The sequence below is a fragment of the Gymnogyps californianus genome, chromosome 8 (genome assembly GCF_018139145.2).
Source record: "Gymnogyps californianus isolate 813 chromosome 8, ASM1813914v2, whole genome shotgun sequence".
Classification (NCBI taxonomy): Eukaryota; Metazoa; Chordata; class Aves; order Accipitriformes; family Cathartidae; genus Gymnogyps; species Gymnogyps californianus.
In genome coordinates, this window is record NC_059478.1 from 10,389,385 (window position 1) to 10,398,247 (window position 8,863).

The window sequence follows — 8,863 nt, forward strand, 5'->3', positions numbered from 1 at the left end:
GCAGTGTCTTTCCTTTCAAAGAAATGTAGCAAGAGGCATTAATTGCTTCCATATTTTAGTTTTATAAATCAAAGCACCAAATATTAAATGCTTTTAAAACACCCACAACTGCTAGTCTGTATAAAATGTTATTAATTACATTTATTACCTACATAGTAACAAACTGCTATAGAAGTGCTACTATGAGAGAACATAAACTAAATTTTGGATGTCAAAATAATATAATTTTTCAAGTTGTCTCACAAATGTGGTTGCCAGTCTTGCCTTTTCTGCTCTAGCAAGGGAGAACAATAAAATGTCCCTTGATCACTTTAAGCTGCCCTATTGCACTGGGGAGGGATTATTTCCTTGTAACTGTAACTTCTGCTGCCTCCTTTAAGACTGATTTCCTTAGCATCTACCTGTAATTTGAATCCAGTGTCCTCTGAAAATCATGACTGAAATACCCATCTTAAGAAAGAAAAACTATGAACAAGCAAATGTCAGATCACTGTTTCTATGACACCACTTTGTATAGGCTGACTCCCTCACATAGAGAAGGTGGGGATCAGGAAGGATGGAAAGTTTGGGCTAATGATATGGATCTCGTATCTGAATTATTCATCTACAATGGTAATGAATTAGTTCTTCATTTATAGTCTTCCAAGTTGAACCTAACTTTTCTAGTGCTGAAACACATTTCTGCTTAATCATAGTACCATTAATTTTTTCCTGGTTTCTTTAATGTTTTGAAATCCACACTATACTCTCCTTTTAGGGTTTGCACAAATTTAGCATTCTTATTTACTAAAGTAGATTTTGGATTAAAGCCCTGCTAAAAGCACATTAGGCAACTTGCATTATCATGATAAATCTTTCTGTCCTATCTATAAACTATGTAGTCCGTGCACTAGAGTCAGCAATCACAACAATGTGAATCATTTTCTACACTGTGCCTGACTGAGATGATTTGAGAATGTTACTAACTTGTACATACGCACTTCTATGTTCCTGCGTGTAACTCAACACCAACTAGTTTTACGAAATCAGAATCATCCTAATACTCTATTAGCCTATAATGACAGCCATTCATGGTTTGTTACCCTCTACTCTGCCAGTTCTCAATCTTCAGTTTAAAATTAATGAAATTGCTGACATTTAAATGTCTTTTCATCCATACTCCAGATAATTACCTGTATATATTTTAATGATTTCCTCACACACTTCATGCAATTAAAAGACATAAGCAATTTGTCTGTCTTATAATACCTTTTGAGGAAGCATACATCTTGGGGCTCTTTGTGTCAAAATGTTATTTTGGCTGCATCATTGTCCTCTATAATTCAGAAAGTTTCCTAATATCATATCCTTGGAATATCTGAGACTAATTAACTATTTTAAAAAATAAATGGCTTAAATTTGCCTAAGTTTTCCTTTGAATGGTGATTTTCATTGGAACTGCTCATCTATATCAACATAGTGGCACATCTCTTCAAGCCTAGAAGGAAAATTTTGGATGTCTGTTGAGAGAAAGTAACTTGATGGATTTTTAGATACCTCCATCTAGACTCTAGTATTAAACAGAAGCTGTGTAAATATTTTGAGGACTGTAACTCTGGATGTGAGTGACTTTGTTCTGCCAGAAGGCATACATTTTTTGTGTCTGGCTCTCTGAGCCTTCCTGACTGATAAATGACCTTGTTATCTTTTTATAATTTTCTCCATCAAGTATTATGAGTTTTTTCATTGCATATCTTATCCTATTGCATTTTGTCCTGGTTGTTACTTGCCCGTATCTTGTGTCATGGATGAGTAGCCATGCTGCAGAAATTTTCAGTATAGATAACCACATGGTTAAAATATGCACAAAGTTAGAATGAAGTTTAACTCACTCTGGTACTGTTTGTTCTTGATGCCTAATATAACAGGTGCTGTTCTAGACTGTAGGTCAGTACTTTGTAATAGAGTTTCTGTAGTATCACTATTTGTTTTTTATTTCTTTTAGAGGGATGGCAGATGTAGTATGTAAGAGCCATTAAATCAGAGATTCATTTATTTCATAGCATTTCTACTTACAACAGACCAGTGTGACTAGGCAGGAGGCCAAGTAGATCGCATTCTTTTGCTCCCATTACAAGAGCATTCTTTTTCTACAGCTTAAGGCTAATGGTTGATAATCACAACTGTTACAGCTTCAAGATCATTCTTTTCTGGTGAATGTTGTGCGCTAAATTTTGTTCTACTACTGCAAATAGAAGCTAGGATTTCTTATTTTGCAATTTCCATTACACTTTCTTTCAAATCATATAAATCAAAATATTGCATGTGCTTGGGTTTTTTTCTTTTAATTTCAAGTTCACAGCTCATTAAACCAGTGTCAATTCTATTAAAAATCATAACAGAACTAATGGTAACCAGGCTGTGATATTTAGTAGGGAGAACTGTCTGTTTTCCATCTTAGGTCAATAGCCAATACCCATTCATTTCACATGGTCCATCAAAGAGCCCCTGCATGATTGTAATGTTTTTCCCTATGATTTTTAAGCAGTAAGCTGAAGACTTTACATTCAAAATATCTTTGCCAGTCCCTTGAGCCATTAAGACTCCGTATACAAAGTAAATTTTAGTGTCATCCTACGTCTTGTTACCAGTGTTCGATACCTGTAATGAGACAAGCCTTCTTTAGATTGTTAGCTGACAAGCTTCTAAAGCTGATCAGTCTTCTTTGATCCTGCAGATGGAAACAGGAAATGTTGAAGGGGCTTACTTACTGTGCTAGTTTTCACTGGGATAGAGTTAATTTTCTTCATAGTAGCTAGTATGGGGTCATGTTTTGGATTTGTGCTGGAAACTGTTGGTAATACAGGCATGTTTTCCTTATTGCTGAGCAGTGCTTACACAGAGTCAAGGCCTTTTCTGCTTCTCACACCACTCCACCAGCGAGGAGGCTGGGGGTGCACAAGAAGTTGGGAGGGGACATAGCTGGGACAGCTGACCCCAACTGACCAAAGGGATATTCCATACCATATGACATCATGCTCAGCTGGGGGAAGCTGAGAGCATATAAAGCTGAGGGAAGAAGGAGGAAGGGGGGGGACATTCGGAGTGATGGCCTTTGTCTTCCCAAGTAACCATTATGCATGATGGAACCCTGCTTTCCTGGAGATGGCTGAACACCTGCCTGCTGATGGGAAGTGGTGAATGAATTCCTTGTTTTGCTTTGCTTGCATGCGTGGCTTTTGCTTTACCTATTAAACTGTCTTTATCTCAACCCATGAGTTTGCTCACTTTTTCCCCTCCGATTCTCTCCCCCATCCCACCAGGGAGGGAGGGAGTGCATGGCTGTGGTGCTTAGTTGCTGGCTGGGGTTAAACCACAACGCTTACTCAGATGTTGGCACATAATCACAGCAAAATCCCCCCCACCCCCCCTTCACATTGAGTTGGCTTATGTAATGAATTATGCTAACATTTCTAAAGTACTTTGAAGTTACAAAATCTTCTACAGGTGTGTTCAAACAGGTGCCAAAAAACAGCCATTTTTACTGAGGGGCTGTTTCATATCTTGTTATATTGAAGACAACGTTTCTGTGATTTTTAGATCCCTTTGAAACACTTGCTTCTCACTTTGCAGTTTTCTCAGCTTCATCTGTGCCCAGACACCACGAATTTGGGGGCTCTGAATTTTCAGAAGTTTCAGAGATTTGCAGTAAAGGGTCATTTTGAGTTTCATGACAATGGATAAAACAGTAATTTTTCTATTGTGTTTTAGACTTGTGGCTGAAATCTGTGGTGTTACAGGAAGATTACTTCTATTAGCTCAGTAGTTCAAAGCTATCTAAATTCCTTCTACAGGAGATGCAGTCCCACTTGCAACACAGACCTCTCCAGGGATGCCTTTCCTTATTGCTAGGCTCATAAATTGGATTTAGTACTTCTTTTTGAAAATTTGTGTATGAGACTGATGTGTATGAAACTGACTGGATGGCTGGGCCCAGAGTGGTGGTGAGTAGAGTTAAATCCAGTTGGCGGCCAGTCACAAGTGGTGTTCCCCAGGGCTTAGTACTGGGGCCAGTTCTGTTTAATATCTTTATCAGTGATCTGGATGAGGGGATCGAGTGCACCCTCAGTAAGTCTGCAGACAACACCAAGTTGGGTGGGAGTGTTGATCTGCTTGAGGGTAGGAAGGCTCTGCAGAGGGATCTGGACAGGCTGGATTGATGGGCCAAGGCCAACTGTATGAGGTTCAACAAGGCGGCGTCCTGTACTTGGGTCACAACAACCCCATGCAGTGCTACAGGCTGGGGGAAGAGAGGCTGGAAAGCTGCCCAGCAGAAAAGGACCTGGGGGTGTTGGTCAACAGCCGGCTGAATATGAGCCAGCAGTGTGCCCAGGTGGCCAAGAAGGCCAACAGCACCCTGGCTTCTATCAGAAATAGTGTGGCCAGCAGGACTAGGGAAGTAATGGTCCCCCTGTACTCTGCACTGGTGAGGCCGCACCTCGAATCCTGTGTTCAGTTTTGGGCCCCTCGCTACGAGAAAGACATTGAGGTGCTGGAGCGTGTCCAGAGAAGGGCAACGAAGGTGGTGAAGGGTCTAGAGCACAAGTCTGATGAGGAGCAGCTGAGGGAACTGGAGTTGTTTAGCCTGGAGAAAAGGAGGCTGAGGGGAGACCTTATCGCGCTCTACAACTACCTGAAAGGAGGTTGTAGCGAGGTGGGTGTCGGTCTCTTCTCCCAAGTAACAAGCGATAGGATGAGAGGAAACGGCCTCAAGTTGCACCAGGGGAGGTTTAGATTGGATATTAGGAAAAAATTCCTCACTGTGAAAGGGTTGTCAAGCATTGGAACAGGCTGCCCAGGGAAGTGGTTGAGTCCCCATCCCTGGAGGTATTTAAGGGACATGTAGATGTGGTGCTTAGGGACACGGTTTAGTGGTGGACTTAGCAGTGCTAGGTTAAACGGTCAGACTTGATGATCTTAAAGGTCTTTTCCAACCTAAATGATCCTATGATTGTATGATAGTCTCAGTAAATATCACACTATAGCCAATAACATGGCTTTCACACATTGAACAGGAAAGTGAACATTGCAAGATTCCCCATGCAAAATCTTTCTGTTAATTTGGGAATAAGCAGACCCATATAATGCCTCGCAGCTGGAGCTACAGCATTTCCTAGCCTAGAGATGTAATGAACCATTAGCATACTACACCGTCCATGTAAAAAAAGTGTAGTCATACTACACTTTTGCTTTATACTTCAAAAGGAAAATGGAGATGAAAAAGCAGAGATGAAGGACAAATTTTCCCCATTCCTTAGTTGTTGAAAATACAAAAGATCACAACTGAAACTAAACTGCAGGGTTGATCCCTGGGAAAGAAAGGCTGTTTCGTTTCTTCTGTCCTAAAGAAGCTTAGATATTTAGGAAAACAATCTGGTACCATCTGCAGCACAAAGTGGTTGAGTGGCAAGCTGTTAGATATATGTACATCACTGTTAAAGTTCGCATAGCCATGCCACAAGTATTTTAATGTAAACATAATGGATTTTTTAACATTAAATCCTCACTTATTTCAAAAGCAAATTTCCTAGACGTTTGTATAATAAAGTTTATTTCTGAGTTTCAATCTAAACCTTTAAACAGAGTTACTCAGCTTCCTGTTACCTTATAAATTTTAGAAATGTTTGCCATCGTGAGCTCTTTGTATCAGAAATTTATGTAGACATATCACACTCAGCTACCTTTTTATTCTATAAAAAGTAGATGTAAATTAGGTATGACCAGGAGACTGTACCAAAATTCAAAGGCAGAAATCCTCACTTTTCCAGATTAAATCAAACTGGAATTTTGGGCTTTTTTCTGGTTTTGTTCTTAGCATTGTAGTTCTTGGAGACTCCATGACAAGAAAATTTCAGTACTTGTTCTAAAAACATCTGCTTATTTTTCCGACTTTAAATATTTAAGTTTGTCCTTATATTGCTTAATTGTTGTATATGGCTCTAACTTGGGTATTTCATGGGTATGTAGATTAGGATTTCTGAAACAATATGTAACAAGAAACTTCCCTTGGAACTGGAATTTATGAATGGTCTCGTTATCCTAAGGAATTTTTCCTAGATACACCTATAGGAATCTGCACTGTAGCTAAGGTAATGGATCACATGTAAATGAAGACACTTAATTTTTGTAACCCTGTGACTACAAAATAAATGCTAACCATTGCTCTCTCCTTAGAACAGAAAATCAGATTTACCTCTGTGGAAGCTGTCCCTTTTAATCCGTAACAATTTGTAAAACAGAAAAGACAGAGCAACAATCCTGAACTGTAGTCAGTTGTGATAGGCTAGAAAATAAATATCAAAACTTTCATGACTGAAGGCAGTTTTGAGGTAAGGCTTGGATTGCTGTGCAAGGCATTGTATGAGGAAAATTTAATCTTTCAATAAGACTAATTAGTTTGGTTATTTTGTATGTTTTGACACAGATGGTAAAAGGTGCCATAGGTTACAGGAAACCACTCCATTTCAGAGTTGTTTTGGAAGTGAGAAGCCCAAAACTTCATAACAGCAGATGTAGAGAGGAGCTATTCTAGAATATCTAACTGAGCCTTTGGCTACTGCTTATCTGAGGTTCTGACATCCACAGTGCATAAGTCCATAGGCATAACTGTATAATACTGTCTTTATGTCAGTCCATGGTTGCAATTAGAGGCAAAGAGATGTAATGCTTTATTTCAGGTTACCATAGTTCCTGATTTTACTTAGAGAAATTCTAGTTCACTCCCCCTTTACAGCAGCCAATAATGTTTAAGGCACATCTGCTGTAGCATGTATGTGCACAGTGATAATCAGAAATGTGTTTATGCTTTAGCATTTCATTCTGTGATGAGCATATGGAGCTTTTTAATACACATCCAAGCCTGATCCATCACCTCTGGTCTGTTAATAAAACCCAAGATTTTTACAAAAGAAGCTAAAATATCAGTAGGATGACATTTGGGAGCTGTGTAGTTAAGTCAGTCTTGCTTACACTAGTAGAGCAATGTATGGGTTTGCACAATAATTCTTTCCTCCTTTTAGCATGTTGTTCTCAGAATTAGTTCTAGCGTTGATCTGTGTTTATAAAATTACCTCATTCAGGAGACAGTTGGATGAGATGAGCTTAGGTGAAGCCTGCTGCAGAGATCCTAAAATCTTCAGCAGGCTTACAAGTGTAGAGGTTTGCAAGATCAGGCCTTTACTGTATGTAAAGCACGTAAGATTCAACATGAAACTTGCTCCAGGTGACCCTGCTTGAGCAGGGGGTTCGGTAAGATGACATTCAGAGGTCTCTTCCAACCTCAACCGTTCTCTGATTCTGTGTCCTCTTATTATATTGAGCTTTATTTTTATTTTCTTATAATTCTGTGTAGCTGGTGAGAACAGGAGGTGCAAGACCTCATTAGCCTCTGCATTTCTTTCATTCCATTTCTTCTGAATTCTGTGAGCTTCGTATATTAACTCATGGAACGTGCCTGGCTTCTGAGGACAATTTTTCAAAATAGTATACAGCCACAGAGTTAGCTAAAGTCAGTAGAGGTGATAAACACTAAAGGAAGTGTCACTGCTCTCATTCTCCTTCCTTTGTACTATGCAGAAAAGCCTGATGTCCTACAGGAGAATTTCCCTTGTTTCTGTACTGTTGAGGATGTCTGGAGGAGCCTCATAGGACCCCTTGGAAAGTGATGGAATAACAGTATACTGGGGAGATGTTGGAGAGCTCTGAAATGGCAAATGCTATCATTTTACTGACTCTGTCCTTAAACAATGCTAGGCCATGTGTGGGAGGGCAAAAAGCTTTCTTAAAACTGACGACACTCATTGTGGCCTGAGGAAATCATGGTCCACCAAACCATGATCCACCTCTTAGCAGTAAAGTAGAAAATCAGAGTACCCCGAATAAAGTGTTTACAGGCAAATTAATAGCCTGCAGAATTAGAGTGTAAGTGCATGATGCCGTAAATACTAATGGCAGTGCATATCACTTAACTCAGCTATTAGGTCTAATTAACTTGATGTAGACTATTTGGTAATAATAAGTTAATGTTATATTCCTTGGAATTAGAACATGAAAACATTGCACTCCTGTTGATAAAATGACAGAATTATGTTCAATTACCTATTGGGAGATACTTTCATTATTAAATCCTGCTATCTATGAAATGCAAACTCAAATGTGTCCCTAGAAATAAATTACTTCATCAATAAAACCTTCACCCCCTTACTTATAGCAAGGTTGCTGTGTGTACTGCTGAGTTGGATTTTTGCCTTACTTTGTTTTCTAATGTAACAGATGTGCTGCTTCATCTTATTATACATTGAGCAAATCTGGAAAGCACTTGATTTTTCTACTGATGTCTATCTAATTTCCATGCTCCTACAATTTTAAGAGTAGACTGCTGAAAAATCTTCCCAAATATCTTTTTCAAAACTAGAAGAGATCAAGTTCATATCAAGTATTTTAAAAGAAAACATTCTTAGAAAATATGATGTTCAGAACAGGATTGTGCTGTTGATGGCATTATTTATACGTGCTTTAACTGACAGCTGGTGACAACTGGAATCAAATGCCTATGCATGACTACTTAACACAGCAATTAGAAGTATTTGCATATAGTACCTCCCTCTCTGTCTTTTCTTGCTTAGGAGCTTGTCTTTTCCTTCCTAGCACAGCCTCACAGGTTAGGAAGGATGCTTTCTTTTATTTATGAAGTGAAATGTCTGACTAAAGTTATGTTTTAAATTTGGCTTCTTGCTGCATATACACAAACGTGGACTCCTTTGAGACAAAGATAGAGTAGAAATATAGGACATACACTAGCAGCAGTGAACCACATGAAGAATTC